This window comes from Antechinus flavipes, chromosome 1 (assembly GCF_016432865.1).
Source record: "Antechinus flavipes isolate AdamAnt ecotype Samford, QLD, Australia chromosome 1, AdamAnt_v2, whole genome shotgun sequence".
Taxonomy (NCBI): Eukaryota; Metazoa; Chordata; class Mammalia; order Dasyuromorphia; family Dasyuridae; genus Antechinus; species Antechinus flavipes.
The window spans coordinates 350,436,236-350,462,822 of record NC_067398.1 but is presented as its reverse complement, the minus strand read 5'-3'; positions in this window follow the sequence as shown (position 1 = coordinate 350,462,822).

The following is a 26,587-nucleotide window of genomic DNA, read 5'->3' as shown; positions in this document are numbered from 1 at the left end:
ACTGATTACATGTGCTCTTTAAGGACAAGCCTAGATCAGTACAGTCAGACATATTGCCAGCTGAACAACCATTAAGTGACAATTTTTTTTTTGTCTGGAGTATTCATAGCAACTAGAACTATAGTTCTATAGAAGCTTTATTAGGAACCTATGATTACAGATTAGATTGTTTATGAAATTAGCAACATTTGACATAAGTAGCACTGGGCCTAGAGTCAGGAAAGGCCCCAAGTTCAAATTTGCCCTAGATGCTAGTTTTGTGACCCTGGACAAATTAACCTCTGTTTGCCTCCATTTTCTCATCTGTAAAATGCAGATAATTATAGCATCTACCTCTCAAGTCACTGTAAGAATAAAATGACATTTATAAAGTATCTATCACAGTGCCTAAAATATTGTATATAAATATTAGCTATTATTAGCAACAGCAGCATATTTGTGTATATGAGGCAATTGTTTTTTAATCTATTTCTTTTCCATCTTCTAGTTCCATATTACTCATATATTATATTACACATAACTCAAAGAGAAGTTGACAAAATAATTGTATAAATATGTATGCCTATATTGGATTTTATATACATATATATATGTATATATATATATATATTTTACCATGTTTAACATATATTGAATTACATGCCATCTAGGGGAAGGAGTGAGGGTAAGGGGGAAGAAATTGAAACAAGATTTTTCAAGGGTCAAGATTGAAAAAAATATCCTTGCATATGTTTTGAAAATAAAAACGTCAATAAAAAAAGAAGAAAAAAAAGGGGGTGGGGGACAAAGAGAAGTTGACTTAGAGTCAAAGAACATGGGTTTGAGGCCCAACTCGGGTATTTATATCACTATCATTTAACTACTGTGAGACTCAGTTTCCTCATCTGTAAAAAATTATATTTTCCCAAGTGCCACATATTTCATCATATTTTTTTTTCATTTAGCAGCTATTTACATGAGTGTTCTTATTATTCCACTAAAATCAACGCCACATAGTGGTAGGATGATGACACTGTTCTCAAAGATTTTGCCAGCTGAGCACAAACTCTGCAAGGCTCTATTGTTCATTTCAGTCATGTCCAACTCTTCTTGACCCTATTTGGGGTTTTCTTGGCAAAGACTCTGGTGTGGTTTGCTATTTCCTTCTCAAGCCCATTCTGCAGATCAGGCAAGTGAGGCAAGCAGGATTAAATGACTTACCCAGGGTCACACAGTAAATTTCTGAAGTCAAATTGGGATCCAGGAGGATGAGTCTTCCTAACTTCAGACATAGCACTCTGTGCACTAGGGCACCACCTAGCTACCCCTGCAAGGCCCTAACAAATTGAAAAGATTGATGATGCTTGATGATTTGTGTCTATAATGTTCATCATGATCAGGACGAGGAAAGAGATAGTCCTTCTGTGCTCCGTCCTGGTCCAGACATATCTGTTCTGGTCTAGTCACTGCATTTTGAGGAAGATCTTCATATCTTAAGTGATTCTAGACTATGCTTTCCCAGGAAAGCGCCACAGGTTCAATATGCTGGAGGCCAGAAGTTGTAATATTAACAATTTCCACTAAAATTATTGAAATTATAAAAGGAAATTTATCCTGAGCTGGATACAGACTCTGGGAATATCAAAAAGATGAAGGAGCCAGTATAGTGTGATGGAAAGAGCAATGAACTTAAAACAGGGAGGCCTAAATTCTAGCCATAAGATCATAGATTTATCATAAGAAGGAAAATTCAAGATTATTAAATCCAATCCATTTATTTTATAAAGGAAGAAAAGGTGAAACAACTCGGTTCTAATCAAAAACTAGGTAGAGTAGTAAGATTCTCTATTTAAACCCAATACCCTGTCATGTGAGAGCTCTGAAATACAAAGGAAATCATGTCTATAAAAATACTCAGAAAACCTTAAGACCCAATAACAGTGTGGCTCCCATTCTTTTATAAATTAATACTTATGTATGCTTGTTATGTATCAGGCACTGCGCTACGTGCTTTACAATTATTATTCCATTTGATCCTCAAAACAACCCTGGGAGGGAGGTGCTATTATTATCATCCCCATTTTATAGATGAGTAAATTGAGGCAAACAGGGTTAAATGACTTTCACAGGGTCACACAGCTAGTAAGCATTTAAGAGCATATGATTCCAAGCCCAATATTTTAACCACTGCACAAGACCTCTTCATATTTTGCCCCTCCACATATTCAATCCTGCCAAATAAAGTTCTGTATTTCACTTCTTGATGCTTTTGTCCTCTCACTTAAAGGTTCCTGCTGATAAACAAACAGGGCACATACAGTCAGCAAATGTGTAGACAGGTTTCTCCTCCTGGTGATGCCCTATAAGACATAATCACCAGCAGCACATTGTGTCTGAAAGTAGAGGTTACCTATACCACTGTAACCTATTATTATAACTGCTACCATTGTTATTATCATTGGAGCCCACACCACCTTAAATGCTGTGGATTATTCCAACAGGTATAATAGTGTTTCCAAGATCACACACTAGCAATTAGCACAGCACCTAAAAATGCATTATAATAACTGCAACAAGCTGTTCTGGGATACAGCCATGATTATAGGCTGATAAATCCAGAGAAACAGACCAGACATTCTGCTATTTGACAAAACAAATAATGCAGCAGAACTGATTGATATTGTTGACTCGCTTAGTAAAAAATATCCCTAAAGAGGAGTATTTCAACATTATAATTTGATGTTTCAAAATAGCTTTGCTCAGCTTTTCCTCATGAAGTGTTTTGTACCTTGGGAGACGTGGACTTGAGTCAGATACCTTGACTTGTAGGCTGATGCAAGACAGAAACAATGCATGAAGATAGAACACTAATCCAGAGATGCAAAGGCAATAGAGAAGGATGGACTCCATTTCTGACATCATAGTTCCCCACTCTATCAGCATGCAGAGACAACCAGATATGAGGCAGACACTGGTGCAGTGAGCAGAGGGAGGGGACCTGAATGGACTACCTCTGGGATCAGCAAGCCTAATGGAGAAGAAAATGGTTTAGGACACTTGGATCCCTAGGTTTTTTTTTGCTAGATACACTACCTTGTCCAAAAAGAGTGAAAGCTGATTTCAAGTCACAACATCTGTTCAGTCATTCGATCAGTCAAAAAGAATCCAGTAAGCATCTATCCTGAACATCTGTTAAGCACTGAGCTAGGTGATGAGAGCACAGTGACAAGAATGAAACAATCTCTACCCTGAGGGAGCTTACATTCTACCAAGGAAGACAGCCTGTACATAAAATTTAGTATTTTTCAATCATGTCTGATTTTTTATGATCCCATTGGGTTTTTTCCTTGACAGAGATACTAGAGTGATTTACTATTTCCTTATCTAGTTCATTTAAGAGATTAGGAAACTGAAGCAAACAAGTTTAATTAAGTGACTTGCCCTGGGTCTCATGTCTATTAAGTGTCTGATGCCAGATTTGAACTCATAAAGAGAAGTCCTGACTCTAGGCCCGTCTCAGTGGATTTCATCCACTGAGCCAGCAAATTGCCATGGACATAAATAAGTTCTACAAATTACACATAAGGTAATTGGTAGGGAAGGGGTTCTTCCCTAGCTTACACTAGTAGCTGGAGAGTATAGAAATACTGGAGTGTAGAATGTAGCACTTGAGCTGAACTTTTATTGAAATTAGTATCAATTTCTTTGTCAGACTATTTCTAGCCATATGAAAAGATGCTCCAAGTCATTATTAATCAGAGAAATGCAAATTAAGACAACTCTGAGATACCACTACACACCTGTCAGATTGGCTAGAATGACAGGGAAAGATAATGATGAATGTTGGAGGGAATGTGGAAAACTGGGGCACTGATACATTGTTGGTGAAATTGTGAATACATCCAGCCATTCTGGAGAACAATTTGGAATTATGCTCAAAAAGTTATCAAACAGTGCATACCCTTTGATACAGCAGTGTTTCTACTGGGCTTATATCCCAAAGAAATCTTAAAGAAGGGAAAGGGACCTGTATGTGCCAAAATGTTTGTGGCAGCCCTCTTTGTAGTGGCTAGAAACTGGAAACCAAGTGGATGCCCATCAATTGGAGAATGGCTGAATAAATTGTGGTATATGAATGTTATGGAATATTATTATTCTGTAAGAAATGACCAGCAGGATGATTTCAGAAAGGCCTGGAGAGATTTACATGAACTGATGCTGAGGGAAATGAGCAGGATCAGGAGATCATTATATACTTCAACAACAATACTATGTGATGATCAATTCTGATGATGTGGCTCTCTTCAACAATGAGATGAAACAAATCAGTTCCAATAGAACAGTCTTGAACCAGCTACACCCAGCGAAAGAACTCTGGGAGATGACTATGAACCACTACATAGAATTCCCGATCCCTCTATTTTTGTCCACCTGCATTTTTTATTTCCTTCATAGGTTAATCGTACACTATTTCAAAGTCCGATTCGTCTTGTGCAGCAAAATAACTGTATAGACATATATATAATATATACTATTTAATATATAATATATATACTATTTAACATATACTTTAACATATTTAACATGTATTGGTCTACCTGCCATTTGGGGGAAGGGGTGGGGGGAAGGAGGGGAAAAGTTGGAACAAAAGGTTTTGCAATTGTCAATGCTGAGAAATTAGCCATGCATATATCTTGTAAATAAAAAGCTATAATTAAAAAAAAAGAAAGAAATTAGAGTCTGAAAGACAATAGAAAGGAGAGTATAAATTCCAAGCATGAAGGATGGCCAGAGGAAGAGGAACAGAGTTGGGAGACCAAGTATCATTTCTAAGGAGCAGGAATAACTTCAGTTGGGCTAGAGTTAGACCATGATATTCATGGGAGGGGGGCAGAGGAGTGGGTATTAAGAATTATAAGGACTAAGGAACTTATTTCCAGCAAGTACAAACAAGAGGGAATTTTACAATGACATATATATTGGACTAGGTTGCTATTTTCAGCTACCACCAATATCCTGACATATTTAAGAATTTGAATAATGGAAAAACGCAACAAAGAAGAAATAATAGCTCACATTTTTACAAAACTTTTAAGGTTTAAAAATCACTTTACATATATGATTACATCTGACCCTCCCAAATACCCAGTGAGGTAGGTATTTTTAGTATTCCCATTTTACAGATAAAGAAACAATGTTAAATTATTTGCCCAGGATCACATTGCCCTTAAGTACCTGAGATAGGATTCAAACTCAGATCTTCTTGTGTACACTGTGTGCTGTCTACTAAACCACCCTTGAAGAAGGACCACTAGGAAAGCTGCTTATTCTCAAAGAATTAAAATATAGTTCCACAGCTACTGAAGTCCAATAAAAATCAAAGATATGAACAATAGTAGGATTCACTACTGAGGAGAACTGAGACAACTGGATGTTGACCTGATAATCATAGGGAGATCTGCCATCTCCCCAGGCATGAAAGAGAAGATTCCAAAACTTGATAAACTATATGATTACCATCCATTTCCTAGTTTTTACTCCAAGTTGTTCATGCACTAACCTCCACTACAATCCAGAACTGAAGGTCCCATCATGTGATAGGCACTCTGATTGATAAGACCTCATTTATCTTGCCATATTTCAGGTCTACCATGCCAATTCAGATCATCTCCATACTGTGCTGTCTTGCAATAACCTCCTATTTCCCTCACCTGCTTTTCCAATCTAGCTCCGAAAACAGTAATCAAATCAACACTGCCTTTCCTGGGGAATACATGTCCATCAATTATCCCATAACTCTTTTAGCATTCATTCTGACTTTCCCATCTGAAACTCTCTGTGCAAAGCAGCTAATAACTTCTTGACTTCTTGCTCTAATGATAGTTCCTATCTTCTTAGAAATTTTGGAATGAATGTGGAAATTTTGTTTGATGTCTTATTCCCAGCAAAGGGGAGGAATTGGTTGCTAGAGTATAAATGAGGGAAATGTTGAAAGAAACTGACCAATCCATCCTAGAATATGTGATAGATGAGAAAAGTCAGAAAAAGTTTTACATGCATTCTAGATTTTGATAATAGGGATCAGAGAAAAGATAAGTATGTTGTATTCCATGGACTAAAATTCTATAAAGGAAGCCAGTCCTAAATGAATGGAAAGATCTCCAGAATGAAATAATGATTATCCCTGGGAAAATATTTCAGTGAGGAGGGAAAATAGGAGGCAAAATTGTCCTAAGAAGTGAAAGTCAGACTTTTTAACTATCATGTGCATAAGATATAAGTGAGAACAAGTAATAGAAAGTTAATCGTTTCAAGAGTATGGTATAGCAAAACTGTGCATACCCTTTGATCCAGCAGTGTTTCTACTGGACTTATACTCCAAAGAGATCTTAAAGAAGGAAAAGGGACCTGTATGTGCCAAAATGTTTGTGGCAGCCCTGTTTGTAGTGGCTAGGAAGCTGGAAAATGAATGGATGCCTATCAATTGGAGAATGGTTGGGTAAATTGTGGTATATGAACGCTTTGGAATATTATTGTTCTGTAAGGAATGACCAGCAGGATGAATATAGAGAGGCTTGGAGAGACTTACATGAACTGATGCTAAGTGAAATGAGCAGAACCAGGAGATCATTATATACCTCAACAACGATACTGTATGAGAATGTATTCTGATGGAAGTGGATCTCTTCGATAAAGAGATCTAATTCAGTTTAAATTGATCAAGGATGGACAGAAGCAGCTACACCCAAAGAAAGAACACTGGGAAATGAATATAAACTGTTTGCATTTTGGTTTTTCTTCCTGGGTTATTGTTACCTTCTGAATCCAATTCTCCCTGTGAAACAAGAGAACTGTTTGGTTCTGCACCACATGTATTGTATTTAGGACTGCTTGCCATTTGGGGGAGTGGTGGAGGGAGGGAGGGGAAAAATCAGAACAGAAGTGAGTGCAAGGGATAATGTTGTAAAAAATTACCCTGGCGTGGATTTTGTCAATAAAAACTTATTTTTAAAAAAAAAAGTATGGTATAGTCTTAATAGAATTGTGCCTAATTTCCTAAAGTCTATAAACATGAGGGTGATGAAGAAATCTAGATAACAAAAAAAGTTGAGGGGGAAGAAGGGGACAACTATTTTGGAGAAAAAGGAAAATTTCACAAATAAAATAGCATTTATGCTCAAGGTAAGTAAAATGACAATTCATAACATGATTTAAGAGAAGATAAAAGGCAGTTTTCAGTTCTTCCTTCTCTGCCAAGGAGAAGTTTCTTTGGACTGGAAATATATCAGGCACTTAATGTCCAAACCAAGTAAAATAGAATAAGATCCCACCAAATTGCTCTTGATAAATTGAAGGTATTTGGCCCAGATAAACTTTATCATATGGTACTAAATTAAATGACAAATGTTATTTCTGAGTCATTGTCAGGAAACCTGGGAATATTATGAAGGAGAGGAAAACTACCACAGAATGAAAGAAAACATGATGATATTTTTTTAAAATAATTATGACTTTTTATTGACAGAACCCATGCCTGGGTAATTTTTTTACAACATTATCCCTTGCACTCACTTCTGTTCCAACTTTTCTCCTCCCTCCCTCCACCCCCTCCCCAGATGGCAAGCAGTCCTATACATGTTCAATATGCTACCGTATATCCTAGACACAATATATGTGTGCAGAACTGAACAGTTCTCTTGTTGCACAAGTTTACATTCATTTCCCAGTGTTCTTTCTTTGGGTATAGCTGCTTCTGTCCATCATTGATCAATTGAAACTGAGTTAGATCTTCTCTTTGTCAAAGAAATCCACTTCCATCAGAATACATCCTCATACAGTATTGTTGTTGAAGCATATAATGATCTCCCGGTTCTGCTCATTTCACTCAGCATCAGTTCATGTAAGTCTCTCCAGGCCTTTCTGTATTCATCCCGCTGGTCATTCCTTACCGAATATAATATTCCATAACTTTCATATATCACAATTTACCCAATCATTCTCCAATTGATGGGCATCCATTCAATTTCCAGTTTCTAGCCACTACAAACAGGGCTGCCACAAACATTTTGGCACATACAGGTCCCTTTCCCTTCTTTAGTATTTCTTTGGGATATAAGCCCAATAGAAACACTGCTGGATCAAAGGGTATGCACAATTTGATAACTTTTTGGGCATAATTCCAGATTGCTCTCCAGAATGGTTGGATTTGTTCACAACTCCACCAACAATGCATCAGTGTCCCAGTTTTCCTGCATCCCCTCCAACATTTACATGATGATATTTTTAATTGAAGAGAATAGAATCTGAAATTATAGACCAATGAATTTGACTTTAATTTCTAGGAGAAATCTAGAATGTATTTGAAATGGAAGGGACAAATAGCAATTTCTTCCCCACCCTAACTCCTTCAGTAGGCTACATTCCATGGAGTACAAAAACTGCACCATAGCTACTTCTGGGGAAATGTGTCTCTGTGTTGAAAGGACCCAGAGCTTTGGTGTGTTGCAGCAAATCTGGGTGGTTTTTTGATTCTTCCTCTCTCCTAAGAATGTGACAGGTAAGTGAGATATCATATCAGTTAAAATTGAGAGACAGGTTCCAGCTCATTCTTCTTTTCAGTCTTCAGTGTGCTGAGAAACTCCCTATTGCTAGATTTTCAATGAGAAATTACTAGAGAGACACTGTCTCTCTCTCTACCATAGCAGCATAGTATCTGCAATCACATGAAAGTTAAAATTGGATAAGCCCTGGCTACTTTTCCTGCCCTGTATTTTTCTCCTAAGTATAGATGACTGAACAATGGTCCTAAAACTGTATTTCCAACTTTGAAAGAAGCCTAATGAGTTCAAAAGATTGAAGTTCATATGTCCTTCATTTAGATAAAATTGGCACTTAGAAGAGTATTCAGATTGGAAGGGATGGCTATAAACAGGAAGATGAGACTGATCAAAAGACAGATCTAGAAGAAATTATTTGGACAGTGCAAAGCCAAGGTGAAATATGAAAGTCCAATTCATCGATCCTACAAACTGCTTCATGTTCTAATGTTTAAGTTTTAATCTCTCAAAAAATATTATCTGAGTTATAAGCTGCTTGTTTATCTGCCAACTCACATTTGTGGATATGAGGGTGTCAAGAATTTATTTTGTGTAAAAGAAATAAACAGCTATCTCATACCTGATTTACATTATACATTGAACACTTTTCTATTTCCCATCTAGGGAAAACCTTACACAGGATCCAAAAGTATAAATAATCTTTCCCAGGTTACTGTTTGGGATCTACTATCAAGGAAAAGAGTCTAACTCCTCTTTTTAGAGATTAAGTTTCTCTAAGACTGGATCCATTTTTGCAAATATCCAATTTCTGAATTGAGAAAAACCACTTTAGTAGGAGAAAGAGACATCTCTATCCCCCTCAAGCCCATCATTACTTTTAATTTTAGCTTATTTTTAAATGGATTATTAGTAAGCATTTTAAAAGAGAAATAAAAACGCAAAGAGCTAACATGGGTTCATCAAAAATAAGGAATGTCAGACTAACCTCATTTATTTTTTTTAAATGTTAGTCAACTGATAGATCAGAGAAATGACACAGACATCTCCCTAAATCTTAATCAAGCATTTCAAAAAGCTTCTCACGATGTGTGTGTGTGTGTGTGTGTGTGTGTGTGTGTGCGTGTGTATCACTGTAATAATATAAGAAAAATCTAAAGGATTGATGATAAGAAATGCTATCTACATTCAAAGAGAGAACTAATGAATTCTGAATACAGATTGATGCATATTTTTTCACTTTCTATATGTTTCTTGTTCTTTTTTTGCAAAATATGACTAATCTAGAAATATATTTTGCATTGACTTCCTATGTATAATTGATACACTGCTTGCCTTCTCAATAAGTGAGACAGAGACAGAAGGGAGGAAAAAAATTAGAACTCAGAATTTTAAAACAGTGAATTTTTAAACTAATTTTTTTAAATAGAAAATTGGGAGAGAAAAAAAGCTCCTTTGATCTTTAGGAGAATTTGTACATGATTTAAAAATTCCTTTTTGCCATATTACTTCTTGTTATTGCTCCTTTACACTGGCTACTTACTATAGTGACTAGAAGGGAGTGGAGTAGTCAGGGGTCCCAGAACAAAATACAATTTTAACACAACCAGAAAAGCTAATCCAGGTTCGAGATAACCACTTAATATTATAGCACATTATATATATGTATATATATATATATATATATATTTTTTTTTTTTTTTTACCAATCACTGAAAGGACACAAGTATTTAATAAAAAAGCATAATGGAACATTTCTCCTATAAATTTTCAACATTTTCTTCCACAAATAAATATACTACTAATGGGAGAAATGGCATCCACAGAGAATGTGTATGGCCAAAGTGCATATCGGAGGGGTAAGTTGTACCCCTGATCCCATGTGACCACCAATGTCCTCTGATTCTCAGGGTCCTCCCCAGGGCACCCTTTGCTCCTGAACCTGTCCCTGGGTTTCTTGCCAGAGCAGCACCTATTTCTTATTAGCACTGTTTTCTCTTTAACCAAATTCCAAAGTCAATCAATCAAGGCATGGATATTCTTCAGAGAAATTCCTTAACTTGTAATAGGAAGATTCTGACAGCCACTCAAAGTACTCACTATCATTAGATTTCTTTGATGCCGACTTCCTACTTGTGCTATTCATGCTGCGCTCAAAAAATCTCTCCCTTTTCAAGGCTATCTTGAGCTATATTTCTATATCACTATCTCTGGGGAAGGTAGAAGATCAATTCCCAATTATTCTCCTTGACTCAGATCTTTCCATGGATCCTGGAAAGCAACACTGCTTCAGACAGTTCCCATAACACAGAAAGTGTCTTGTCTGACCCCTTGCATGTTTCAGAAAGTCCCTCAATCTCCCCAAATTATCCCTGGCATACAGCAAAGCAATCTCAATGTTTTTATCTCCTTGAGAAGAACTACGTTTATAACTGTACACTAAATCCCAGACAGATATAGTGCTCCTTTTAGTTTAAATCATTCTCATAGCAGTCACAACAATGCAATGAATATCCATACTTGGATACACCATCATTCAAAAGATTTTTTTTAAGCAACTGCTTTGACCTTAAAAAAAAATGGACAATATCCATGTCCAATCACAGCCTAAAAACAAAGTTAGCCAATGGATTTTGGCAACACTAAGTCTCCTATTATAATGGAAAATCTATAGGAATCCCTCCAAAGTAGGACCAAGGGACATTTCCTTCATAAATAAGTTTCCCAGAAAAGCTAGATCAAGGTCAAGGTATTCAGTAGATCTACAGCCATTTGAAATCATGGGTTAAGATCCTCCTCTGATCTGTTTACACTTACTAATTAGCAAAAGAATGCAATTTTAAAAGGCATTTAATGAAATAATATTCTAAGAAAAGTAACAATAGATCAGTTCTCTTATAAGAATAAAGTACTTACCCACAAATGCACGCACAAGCAATGGAAAGAATAGAAGCAAAGTGATCACACATGAGAACACATTATGGGATATATATGCCCCGGGTATGGGAATGGAGGAAAATGCATGTTTACAATAATGCACAATCTCTCATGTTTTTTCCTAAGTTTGTTTTCTTAGATCTGCACTTGGTTCTCATGTTGGGTCATCATTGTCAACAAGTATTTATTAAGCACTTATAATATGCCAGACACAATGAGTCTACAAAGAGAGGCAAAAACACTCAATATGTATAATGTATTTATCAGTTATATGCGAGATATGTGAAAAATAATCTCAGAGAGAAAGCACTAGCAGAGGGAAGAAAATCATTAAAAAAAAAAAAAAACCTGCTTGATAAGATAGTATTTGAGCTAAGTCTTGAAGGATGCCAAGGAAACCAGTGAGGAGGGAGAGAATTCCAGGAATGGAAGACAGAAAGTAAAAAGGTATAGAGTATATTTACTAAAATGGTAAAATAAGAATAGTCGGTTTAAAAAAATCTCCTTCCCCCTCCACCCTCTCCATCCACATCCCCACCCATAACCCACACACCCAAAGTCTGTAACACTTTCTCATGTGTACATAATGAAGACTAAGAGCTGGGCTCATGCTTAGGGAACACGTGACAAATGGGTAAATCAGGGATTCTGGCTGCTTGAAAGGCCTTTCTGCTATTCATCAGGTACTCAGAAAGTTATGTTTGGGCACAAAAAGTTTCTTTGCTGGACTCCATATAGACCTATAAGTCTAATTAGTCCTTGTTTCCCAATAATGCAGTCCCTACCACCAACTGATTAGGGCACCTTTGAGAAGATGAGAAGTCTAACATCCTCCAGACTTTTTTATGATGGAAGGTTCTCTGGTCAAAAGAGAAGAAGGCCTGATTGAAACTGGGATCCCTCCTTCCCACCCCACCTCACCCCCTAGATGATTCCTTCTCCTAGGTGATATTCTGAAAAGTTACAGCTACAATTTCTAAAAAAAAACCTTCCCTCATTCAATTGAACAGACCTCTTATCTAACACCATTTTGCTTCCCCAAATAACTTTTCCAAGTAGTCTAAGGTTTTTGGATTGATTGAATGATTGGAAGATAATTTTCATCATATTTTGTATCAAGCTAAAATGGGATGGGGTAGTTTCAACTCCAGTCTTCCATTAAGAAAGGATCAGATTGTGAAGGACTTTAAATGCCAAAAAAAAGTATTTTAGAAGTCTCTAGCTCCTCTGATTCTGATGGTACTCATTTCTTCCACACCCAGCTTCTTTTTCTCTCTCAGGCTTTTTTTTCGTGTTACACTTACAGACCCCCAGCTGCATCCCTCAACAAAGGTGTTATCTTATTTCCATAAGAAATGGTTTGGACTTTGCCATCTCTTTCAGCTTTGGGCCCAGATCCTAAGCTTCAAGTTTTTTAAGAAACCAGTCTTTTTATGAACCCTGTCATCACATTGGAGAAATGCAGCTTCCTCCATTTGAATTCTTTTTTCCAAAAGCCTTTGTTAATGTATATGTCATTGATAACAAATCTCTTTGAGCTGCCCTACTAAAGCATGAAATTCAATAGGAATAAAAATAAAGTCTTACATTTGGATTCAAAATATCATTTCACCAGTATAAGATGAAGAGTAATAAATTAAGGACAGTTGGTCAGAAAGAGTTACTGTTGTTTTCTTGAGTATGACATGGTAACACAGAATTAATGCAGTTGTATACTTCATTCAGAGAATGTCTAAAGAAACAATTGTCCAGGACCAGGGAATTGGGAATCCCATTGGACTCTGCCTTAGTCAGTTCTATCGGAAATATTATTTTAAATTCTAGGCAACTGTAGGAAGAATATTAGTAAGTTGAAGAGTATATAAAGTAAAGATAAATAAATTATGTATCTAAGGGCCAACTTTAGTCAGCAGTCTAGTTTTGTTATATATTTTAAAATGTAAAAACAAATTTTAGCTCCCTAGAAATACAAAAACAGATTTCTGGCTATAGTTTTCTGATCCTGACTTAGAGGGAGACAAGCAGGATACTTCATGTTATGAAAATAAATTGGAGGAACTGGGGATGTTCAGAAAAATTACAGGGACTACCCTCAAGTTTTTGATGTACTGCCACAAGAGAAATGAATGCTGGCCAGAAAAAGAATTTACAGAAAGGGAAACTTGCACTTTTTATAACAGGAAACTTCTAAACAATTTAGGGTACCAAAAGCAAAATGGTCTGTCTTGGAAGGGAGCAGAGTCTATATATCACAGTAAGTTTTCAAAGAATGAGTGGATGATCATTTGTTGACTATAACATAGAGTGAATTCTTCTTCAGATATAAGTTGGATTAGACCATTTCATGCTCCTTCCAATTCTGAAATCCTTTGATTCTATGATACTTTAGAATATCAGATGAATATTTGGGGCCATAGCAACTCATGAAGACTGTCCACTAAGTATAGAGGGTTGATTAGCAGAATGAACACCCATATCAATAAAATATAGTGAATATTTAAAATATTGAAGAATAATAATAAATACCTCATATACATGATATAATGCCATTCTGATAAGTTAAGTAATCTTTCCAGGCTGCTCTAGTCATAGATAATCTCTCTCATCTCTGAATTTATAATCTGCTCTTTACAATTTAGTAACTATAAGTTGAACTTCAATTTTCATTATTTCCTATGCATTAATCTGTATTCCATAGAGAGAACCCTTTTGTAAGGGTTATAAAGTACTATATCATATAATACCATAGTATTGTTCTTTGCCAAAGTGCCTTACTAGTTCTGGGCATCTAACAAGCAGAGTATTTTTGTGGGCTGACTTATAAACTTATAAAAATAATATTATTAATAGTAAGAAAAAATCATGACATTAACTATAAAACAACTCCAAAAATAATATACAACAAAGAATCAAAAGATCCATTAGTGATAAGGGTAAGATGTAAAAGATAAAGGGGGCATTAAATTAAAGATATATGAAAAATACAATCAGATACTTTTTTTCCCCTTTCAAAACACTAGTATTTGTGCTATTCCTAGCACTAGGGACCCTTCTGAAACATGCCTACCATTTAAAAATAATACCCAGAGTATCTAAGAATCCATCAATGTCTTGAAAGATTTTGTTCAGAATAGCAAGTCTCTATCAAATATGTACTGATATTTCATGGAAAGTTCACATATTTATGAATTTTTAGAGTTCTTCAATTCTTCCAGAAATTCTGCATAAACAGGCTCCCTTTAGAGATTTCTGGCAATTACCAATTCTCAATGAGCGGAACTCATTTACTTTAAGTACTTCCTTCCTAAAAATAGCATTATGGTTCTTCACCTTCCCAACTTAGCCAGGACAAGAAAAGAAAGAATAATTTTTTTTAAAGTACCTCCTTTACCTGTTCCAAGACAGGTAAGGATATTTACTCTTTTCATTGGTATACTAAATGTGTAATTTCATTTTTAAAACAGCTCAACAAGAAACAACTTCCTTTGTGTGTCCCATTCCAGGGTCAACTGTTCTGATATATCTTTTTATATCTAACCAAAGTTTTATACGCCTACTAGCTCCTGAAATTCTTATGAAAAACATACTGAAGCCATAATAATGGACTTAAATGAATGATCCCACTATTAAATTGTTTCCAAGTAGACACCAAGGCAAAACAGAATAGATTAAAACAGAAGCCTTACAAATGTGGTAGTAGAATGTCTCTGAAGACTCCATTTTCCTCCCTTGAGAGAGATAATCCTGACTTCTTTAATTACAGGCCTGATTATTGTACTCTTTGGATTGCGTGTGTGTGCACATGCATGTATATACTGCTTAAGTCAACAATTCTAAAGCTAAAGATTACACGATTAAAACAAGAGAAAAGAAATTAAGATCAAAACTTTGCTAAGTCAGATTACAAGTCCTACACCAGAATCTACTAAAAGATACTTCATGCAATATTCTCACTATATGCTTCTCTTTCTCTATTTCTCTCTCTCTCTCCCTCTATGTGTGTGTGTATGTGATATTCTGTCTCTCTTTACTAAATTCTTTTGGTTTTGAATTCAATTAATAATTGCTCTTTAACAATGTTTGTGAAGCTCCCTAACCTGCTTTTGGGAAATGGAAACATATTTTTGCAAGACCAAGATGGAAGTTACACACACAAGACATTTCTAATACACCACAACCATGACAATAGGAATATTAATGATATCTATGTATTTTCTATTGTGAAAATATTTTCTATTCTATTTGGAAAACATATAATATATACATATATAATAATAAATTATATATTTAACTTGTATTTGATACATGTATTAGATGCATTATAAGCAAAGAGAGTAGAACAGAAAGAATTAAATGAAACTTTTATTTATTTTGGAAAGACTGATGTTGTGGTTTTTGATTTGGGACTTAATGAAGAAGTCGCTATGCATCTGACTTTTTCATTGCCTGAAGTTAGGCTTGTAGGCATGTTGAGAAGATTTTCACTCTATTACTTTATTTTATAGGAGACTCTCTCCCTCTATCCCAGTCCTTCTTTGCATTCATTTGCCATCTTTCTCCTGCCACCTCCTTGTGCTGGTCTCCTTCTTTGCTGTATCTCTCTTACTTTGTTCTGATTCATGAGAAATTCAAAAATTCCTTTGATCTTTCTACCTAAACAGAAATTTCAACTCATCCCATGAAGAATGGTCTAGTGTATCCCTAGGAACAAAATCTTTACTCTTATCTTGTATCAATCCAAAGATACTTTGCCTGATACTTTCAATTTCTTCTTTGGGCCACAATTTTCTATGTATGTATATGCGGGTGTGTTATAAGCCCCTCACACAGACAAACTCCTTCCTTAATCATGTTCAAAAAGTATGCATCTTATTCTGTACCCCAAGTCTAATACTCCTCCGTCAGGAGAGGAATGCAAACTTCCCATTTGTCCTCTTGAATTATAGGTGATCATTGTGTTGGTCATAGTTCTTACAAATTTTCAAAGTTGTTTGTATTTACAATGTTTTTATTATATAAATTGTTGCCATGATTCTACTTATTTCATTCTTAATCAGTATGTATATATTTGTACATATATATACACATAAACACATACATGTGTATGTATGTATATAAACATAATATATAAGTATAAATGTGTACATTTTATATGTACACAGTTTATATACATATTATATACATGTTTTTACACGTGGAAAGGCTTAGGTATGTATACAGATTGTGTGTATATGTATTCATAGAAGAGTATGTGTGTACATATAAAAACATACATGTGTATAAATATACATGTATATATTAGTACACATCCCCTAGTTTTGTTCATCTCCCTTTTGTGTCTGCAGTCATTTTTCCTGCCTGACTGTTTTATTATTGCTTGAAGTTGTTAAAAGTTCTTCATGCAAAATGATTATCTGATTCACATTTTGATGAACTATAATCTGTATATTTATCTTTGAATTTTACATTCTCCAATGTCAATGTCTATTTTTTTCCTCTACATTTCATAAATTTGCTCTCTTATTTTCTCAGAAGGACTTATGAGAATCTAAGTTAGATATACACTTATACACACTCTTGCCAAAGCATGAAACTTTTGGACCATTTTTTTAAAGACTTGCATGTCTATGGGAGCAATTTTTTACATTGACTTATGTGACATGTACAATGATCATTGTAATGGCTACCACTGCAAGTTATATAACCATTTGAACAGAAACTTCCCCCTAACATGACCAGCATGGAGAGAATATACTGAGTCAAAAATGTACCCTCCAGGTATGCTAACTCTTATATGTTTCTCCTAGAATCTCAGTCTTAGGTCTTATTTCAGAGTCTGAGTATCCCTCCCTCTGCTTTTCTCTACCATTCACTTTTCTTTTTTTTTCCTCCCATAAATCAAAATTCATGACCCTTATTCTAAGAACAAATATAATCTTCTTATGTTCTCCACTTTCTAGATACATACACATACCACCACCACCACCACCACAATCCACATGCCCTAATAGAGTTGTTTTTGTTCAATTGTTCAGTCATGTCTGACTCTTCCTGAGCACGGACCATAGCACACCAAACTCTTCTCCACTATCTCCTAGTCTGTCCACACTCATGTTTGTTGCTTCTATGAAATTAGCTATCCATTTCATCCTTTGCCATCCTCTTCTCTTTTTGCCTTCTATCTTTCCCATATCAGGATCTTTTCCAAGAATTCCATTTTCTCATTATCTGATCAAAATATTTAAGCTTCAGCTTCCTGAGAAAAATCTGAAATAATCACTTAAAATATTGGTTGATTTGATCTTTTTGCTTTCCAAAAGTCTCCTACAGTACCACAATTTGTAAGTCTCAATTCCATGGCACTCAACTTTTCTTATACTCTACTCTCATAGCCACACTTTGATACTGTAAAAAACCATAATTTTGACCATATGGACCTTTGTTAGCAAGGTGATAGCTTTGCTTTTTAGTATGCTATCCAGATTTGCCATTGTTTTTCTTCCAAGGAACAAGCATCCTTTAATTTTATGGCTACAGTCACTGTCTGAAGTCATCTTTGAACCCAAGAATATAAAAATCTGGCATTGCTGTTTTTTTCTTCTTCTATTTGCCAGGAAGTGATGGAGCCACTTGCCAAAATCTTTAAGTTATTTCTTTAAAATTCAAGCTAGCTTTTACACTGTCCTCTTTCACTCATATCAAGAAATTTTTTTATTATTCTTCACTTTCTATCATCAATGTGGTATCATCTCTTTATCTGAGGTTATTAGTATATCTCCCTGCAACCTAATTCTGGCTTTTGATTCATCCAGTTGTATTTTATAAAATATAGTCTGCTTATAAGTTAAATAATTAAGGTGACAAGTGAACTTATTTCCCAGACCAGCAAGGTTATGTATAAGATTTGGCAAGCTAGATTCCAGCCAGAGAAGAAGGGCAGGCTGATTTTCAAAGAAGCAGAGAAACTAGAGACCAAATTGCCAACATCTGCTAGATTCTGGATAAAGCAAGAGAGACTCAGGAAAAAAAATCTATTTCTGCATATTTGATACACTAAAGTCTTTGACTGTGTGGATCACAACAAAGTGTAGCAAGTTCTCAAAACATGGGAATACCAGATCATCTTACTTGTCTAGTGAGAATCCTATCTATATGTGAACTAAGAAACAACAGTTAAAATCAAACATGGAACAACTGATTGATTTAAAACTGAAAAAGGAGTATGACAGCTGAATATTGTCACCTTACTATCATCTAAATACATTCACATTCACTAAATCATATTCACATTCAGCTCTTGTTTTTCTTTTTTTATTAATTTTTTTAATTATTTAAAATCTATTTTCTTTCTTCCCACACTAGCCCCAATGAGAAAAAGTCATTTTAAAGAAATATACACTTGTAAGTAAAAAAATCTCCTTTATTGTCCATGTTCAAAAAAATGGTTCTCTCATTCTCTTCCCCAAATCCAATATCTGTCAGGAGATGGAAAGCAAGCTTCATTTGTCCTCTAGAATCATGGATGATCGTTGTGTTGGTTATAGTTTCTACAACTTTCAAAGTTGTTTGGATTTCTACTCATTTCATTCTTAATCAGCTTACAGAATGATATAAGCAAAACCAGAACAATTTATAAGACATCAATAAAAAATCTCAAAAATTTGTGTATCAGTTCATATAAGTTTTTGTATATCTCTTTGAAATTATTTCTTCCTTTCTTACATCACAGTAGTATTTCATTACATTTATATGCCACAATTTGTTTAGTCATTTACCAATTGATAGTTTTCAGCTTTTCATCACTATACAACACTGGTTTTCTCCCTTTTTCACTTGACACTTTTGAATTAAAAGAAAAAGGAATCAATCTTGATCTCCTGCCACCACACCAAATTCAACCACCTGTATCATAAGTATATTCTGACATGTATCAAGTAAGCCCAGGAAACTTTAGCTCTAAATAACAGTTCCAATGATCTGGATCCCCTATCTTTCTCAACTTCCTGCCTCTACCACCAACTCTTGTCTTACCCACAAAGCTCTTTACTATTCAATTAGAAATGTTCTTCCAATCTAATAAAATAATTACCTGTGGTTCTGGTAGACAATGTTGTCACAGAATTTAAGATGACTTATTTATACTCTGCTTTTCTCTGTTGCTTCCTTTAATTCATTCATTCCACAAACATTCCTTATCTACCAAGCATAGTGCTCTGGTCTGCGGGACATGCAAAGTTTAGATGAAATATAGTACCTGCATTTATGGAACTTACAATTTAGTAAGGAGGTAAAACACATTATACCAAAAGGAACACACACAAGAAGATGGAGATCCATCAAAGGTGAAAGAGAAGAAAGTGGTGAAGGAAGGAGAGAGACAGAAGAGTAGAGTGACTGAGAAGAAAAGAGGAGAGAATATCCAGGAAGAGATTGTTTGGAAACAATGAGAGACTATTAAAATTGTTGGAAGGAACAACTGTTCAGTTCTTGCCAATGTGAGCAGGGTGATCAATCCCTCTCTTTCTTAGGATTTGTCTACAGTAAAATTGCTATACTCCTGTGTGCATGAAAATAAATGCACACACTTGCTTTACTTCATCAAGAATACAGAGAATCGTGGTTACTTTTGGTCCAGTTTTTTCCCAATTCTCCATGTAGTATTATATCTTCCAGGCCTGTGTAACCCCTCCCATCCTGATTCAAAATACAAGCCCATCTGAGGAAAAAGACAGTGACCACAAAGGCTCAGATTTTGAGCCTTAATATGTAAGGAGGACCAATTCTAAGGAGCTGTCTCTGTATCCTTTACTTTAAAATTGCTACTTCGGACTTTCCGAAATTTTAATTGGTGAAGAGAAAAGCTGCTGTCTTTGAACTTTGCTTCTAGAGCTTCACTCTTAAGTCCTTGCATCTCTTAATAGCTGAAGCAGGAAGAAAAGGGCACTTGGTCTGGTGCATAGTTAGCTTTGAATGTTATCATACACTATACATAAGAAGGGGATGGGCAGCCTGACATGGCCTTGTAAGTAGATAATGAAACTTCTTTAAATGTTTCACAAAAGGACAAAAAAAAAAAAAAGAAAAAGAAAGTGCCATAATACATATATGTATATATAAATATGTGCACATAATTACATCTATACTTTGTTTATTAAATATTTTTTGTAAAATAGCACAAGCACAAAATATATGTATTATGCAAATTCTACTTAATATAAGCATTCATGTCTATTTTAAAATTTTCAATGTAATACAGATGCTTTTATACTTGTTTCCTATACTCACATCACACACATATTGTTAAAATTCATGGCAAATTTCAACATTTTTTATCTGGATTGTAATTTGCTCTCCAATACAATGTTCCATAATATGGTCAGTAGGGTCAAATATTTGGAGAATTCAAGGAGCTGTATGATCAAAGAAAAGTCTTTGGATTAGTCATTAGAAACCTTTTAGACAATAGTTCCAGTAGAGTATGAAGCCAGGAGTTAGATTGCAAGACACTAAGGAGAGAGTGGGCATTAAAAAATAAAAGGGATTGAATTAAGATAATACTTTCAAGATGGCTGAAAGTAAAAGGAAAGAGACATATAGAATGATAGCTGGATTTGATATAAAGACCAAAGGAAGGTTAGGTGTGGGGAGGACTGAGAATACCCAAAGGCAGAAAGAAAGAAGCTATGAAAGGGAAGGACTAAAGATGCATGAGAGAATGGAATGGAGTACTGGGTCCTGAAAGGAGGTGGGTAGAATGGTAAGTTTTACAGAGTAATAGAGATATCTCATTTTTTATGGCCAAGAGAATAAAAAGACAGAGTAGGTGGTGCTGCTGAAAGTATTTAGAAATCAGAGGAGAAAATTCACATTACATCACCTCACTTTTTCAGTAAAATAGGGAGGACAAATGATCTGCTTATAAATGTTGGTTTTGGGGTTCATTGAAGGTAAGAGGAAAGAGAAAAGGGTGTCAAACATTTGCTGCGGGAAATTACACCAGAATTCAGTAATAGTAAAGAAGGATTGTCAATCATAACATAAGACTCAGCTAAAGGTATATATTATCAATGTATAGTTTGCTCAGTGGAGATCGATAATAGCTGGTCATTATATTGTGTTTAATATATCTTCACATATTTGGAGATAGTTATTAAAATCTTCCCTTAGCTTTCTCTTCTGTAGGCAAAATTATAAATTCCTCTAACCTTTCCACATACGTCCTATTTTCCATCACTTTAATCATCTTTGAGGCTCTTCTCTTAACCCTCTCTAAGCTTTCCACATCTGGCAAGTTGTGGACACAGTACTTTAGTCTGTATCTGAGCAGTGCTGAATATTAAGGAGAAATTATTCCATGCTTACTATTTATCATTTTTTAAAATCCAGACTATGTGGAAAACTCCCAATATGAAAAGTCCTTCCAAGCTTTGCAACTTGTAATTTATCATCTTAAAAGAGCTGACTGCAAAGTTGAGAGATTTGCTCTTAGTCATATAGCTTCTACATCAGAGGTGTGACTTGAAAACTTACCTCTTCCCCACTTCAAGAGCAGTCTCTGCCCATTATGTCACACTCATCTCAAGAGTATTCTTTTACTCTCTAAGACCTCTAGAGTTTTGTCATCTATTCTGTAGTATATTTGTAATAGTACATTCTTTCATCTTTCTTCCTTCCAAAGGGTCCTCCCTCTTCCAAAGGCTTCTATTCTATTTATCCTTTTTCTACACAGTTTTTCAAATATTTTTCACAACTGGCTCTTCAAACCCATTTCTTTGCAAGCTACCTCTTTTCTCTTAAGTCCCTGATCCACTTTACCTTTTGCTATCTGTGAATATATTCTCACCATATATGTGAATTTTCTATGTTTAAAAGCTTATCACTATACTCCTAATATTGACCTCTGTATAAACTTTAGTAGATCCTTTAGGATGATGCTGTAATTTATTATTACTTGATGACTTTCACATCTACATTGTTGTTTTCTACACATAAACAGACACACAATGAGAAATAAAAATTGTAGTATTTTCTCCAATGTTGTTTATTGTTGTTGTTTTTTATTTTGATATGTTTTTAAAGAAGTTTTTTTTTTTGCAAAATATAGTCAGATTTTTTTGGTCAAGACTAAGTACTGCTGAATACTAAAAGAAAATTAATGCATATTTTTGGTTTTAATTCTTCAAAATGAAATAGAGAGGGTATTCAATGACACACAGGTCTAGTGATTTTACTTGCCTCACCTTTATGCTTTTTGTCCATTTTCCTAAAATCAGCATTTACGCCCTATCATTTCACTCCCTGAGTTAATGCTGAATCTCCTCTTTCCCTTTCCTGTATTGTCAGACTCACTGTTTATCCTGGAGGATTTTACTAACCTTCTCTTTTCCCAGGGATGAGACCAGCATGTGTTTTGGTCACTTCTTGATTTGACAAGTATAACTGTTGTCCAGATGGCCTCTCCTCCTTCTAGGTTTCTCAATTTGAGTAAATACAACATCCTGCGGCTGCCAAGATTCTTTCCCTAAGGTCATTCTGAATCAGTTCAAATCCTCATTTCAGCTTTTGCATTTATTTTTCACTAAATCCAAATATGTCTACCTTCAAAAGTGAAGTAAATATGTCATTTTCAACTTTCCTCCCTCTGATTTTTCTAAATTTTATTTTTTAAGATGTTCCCCCATTTTCAACTACCATCTCTACTCAAACTAAATGATCTCATTTCCTCCCAAAATGCTCCCAAAACTTAACATGTAAGTCTAATGCTGTCCCTTCTTTTAATGTCTATGCAGCCACTCTATAGTAAACATTTAAAACATTTTGAATGAAAAGAACATGTCAATTCTATATGGGTAGTTTCAATGATTCTCCCACCTCGACAATAGTCACCCTTAATAATATCATCTTTGATAACAATAATAGACATAATGACTGCTATTATCTTCTAGCTATTCCAAGATCTTTCCTTCTATCTTTTACTCTTGGTAAGCTTTCTGCGCCTTAATTTTTTTCATTTGTAAGATATATTCACACTATCTATCTCACTCTTCTAATGAACTTAGAATGTAAGCTTCTTACAGGTAAAATTGTCTTTGTCTAACACTGTAACTTACATATGGTATCCTAGAAACAAATTGAAGAAATGATTCACAAACTTTAAAGTGTTTCCATAAATGTGAATTATTATTATTATTCTAAGAATCTATAATAAGTGAAAATAAGAAACTTTCTGCTTTTCATGCTTTTGTGATGTAATTGACCACACAATGCTATAGACAAAAACAGAATCTATGATTTCATCAGCATATGAAATCCCTAATATGGGAACTCCTTTTACCAACTACAACGTTGAATTATTAAGTATTAATTAATTATTACTCTATGAATTATTAAGTCCTAGAAAATGTGTTTTATCCACAGCCATAGAGCTAGCATGTATCATGGGAGGGTCTGAATATGTTTTCCTGACTTCCAGTTTAAAACTCTATTCACTACACCATATTCCTTCTAGGCAATCATACAATGTAAAAAAAAAATCCTAACAGAATTAAACAGTATATTCTAAGAGCTATAACCCAAATATAGCCAAAGAAAGCAAGAGGCTACTTTTTCACTACTAATAATATTGGAAGATTGCAAGTTCCTTCTTGGGACTAGGTCTCTCAAGATACAGTTTTATTTTACTCATCTCTAAATACAATCTCTCATTAAAACAGCTTGTTAACACAGTTGACAACCAAACTATGTTGCCAGTTTTCATTGCTCATCCTTCTTGATTGCTCTATAGTCTTTAATACTGTCTATCACCTTCTTTTCCTCTACTCTCTTTGCTCTAACGATTGTCTCCTGGTTTGACTCCACTTATCTAATTGTGCTTTCTCAATCACCTTTGCTGGATCATCATCCAAGTTATACCCTCTAAGAGTAAGAATCTCATGGCCCTATCTTTGGCCCTATTCTGCTTCTACACCATTTCACTTGTAATATCATTATCTCCAATGGATTCAATTATCTTCTCTGTGCTAATGATTCTCAAATCTATTTTTCTTTTTTTTTTCATAGTGGGTGCTATATTTTATTTTTTTTATTATAGCTTTTTATTGACAAAACATATACATGGGTAATTTTTCAACAACGACCCTTGCAAAAATTTCTGTTCCAACTTTTCCCTTCCTTCCCTTCACCCCTCCCCTAGATGGCAAATAATCTCATACATGTTAAATATGTTAAAGTATATGTTAAACACAATATATGTATATATAATTATACAACTATCTTTCTGCACAAGAAAAATTGGCAAATCTACTTTTCTAACCAAACCTCTCAGCTGACCTCCAGTCTCACATTTTCCACTGCCTAACTTCTCAACTTAGATGTCTTGTAGATACCTTAAATTCAACATGTCAAAACTTAATTCATTATCTTTCCTCCAAAATGCTCATCCCTTCCAAACTTCTCATTTTTATTAAAGCTTTTTATTTTTAAATCATATGCAAAGATATTTTTCAACATTCACCTTTGCAAAGCCTTGTGTTCCAAATTCCCTCTCCCTCTCTCTGTCTCCGTCTCCCTCTCTCTGTCTCCGTCTCCCTCTCTCTGTCTCCGTCTCCCTCTCTCTGTCTCCGTCTCCCTCTCTCTGTCTCCGTCTCCCTCTCTCTGTCTCCGTCTCCCTCTCTCTGTCTCCGTCTCCCTCTCTCTGTCTCCGTCTCCCTCTCTCTGTCTCCTCCTCCTCCTCACTCCACTCATAGATGGCAAGTAATCCAATATAAGTTAAACATATATAATTCTTCTATACATATTTCCACAATTACCATGCTGCACAAGAAAAGTCAGATCAAAAAAGAAAAAATGAGAAAGAAAACAAAATGCAAGCAAAAAAACAAAAAAAAAATGAAAATACTATGTTGTGCTCAGTCCCCACAGTGCTCTCTCTGGGTTCAGGTGGCTTTGTTCATCATAAGACTATTGGAAATGACCTGAATCACCTTGCTGTTGAAAAGAGCCAAATCCATCAGAACTCTCTTGTTGTTTAGGGAACTGCTATCTTCTCAGTCTACCATATTCTCAACTGTTGGTATCCCTCACCCCTCCTCACTTTCTCTCTCTCATAGAGAGTCTGCTTCCAAGGCCTGTTGATTTTACCTTCATGGTATCTCTCCCATATGTCCCAATTTACTACACCACCCTGGTGCTTGCCTTCATCACTTCATGCTTAAATTATTGAAATATCCTGTTGATTTATCTGCCACTGCCTGCCCATTCCAGTCTATGATCCACTCATCTATTAAAGTTACCTTTCTAAAGAGTAGACTGATCATGTCATTCCACTGGCTTTCTGTTATCTCTAGGAACAAATATAAAATAATATTTGGTTTTTAAAAGTCTTCATACCATATCCCTTACCACCACCTTTCCAGTTTTTTATACCTTACACTATCTTTCCTACACAAAGTCCAGGGACAATGGCCTCTGTGCTTTTCCTTGAAAAAGATGCTCCATCATCTCTCAGCACCTAGTCTTTTCTCTGTCTCATTCTTGCAATGCTTTCCCTCCTCATGGCTGCTTCTTGGCATCCTAATTTCCTTCAAGTACCAGATAAAATCCCACCTTTTGAGAAATATTTCCTGATCCCTTTTAATTTTACAGCCTTTCCTCTCACTTATTTCCAATTTATCCTTATTTATACAAATTTCTCTTTGAGAACATGGACTGTTCTCGATCTTTCTTTGCTTCCCCAGTATTTAGCATGGTACCTGGAACATGGTACCTGGGTGCTCAATAAATGTTTATTGACTAACTACAAACCCAGTATTCTCCTTTCTCAGTTTGGGACTTGTCCAGCACTAATCTTTATAAAAAGACATGTTACTTTCAAGAAAAAAAAGTTTTCCTTACCTTTTCATTTTCTCTCCAGATTTGTCTCTTCATTGAGAAGAGTTCTCTCTATATTCTATGACACAGAAAGGAAGTACCAGAGAAGAAATCAGCCCCATGCTTTTATAATCTATGGTTCTTCCTTTTTTGTGGAACTACAAAGACTTGGATTCAAACACAAGACTCATAAATTTCACTTAAAGTTTCTACAATTTAAGCCTATCTTGAGTCTTCCCAGCCTAAAA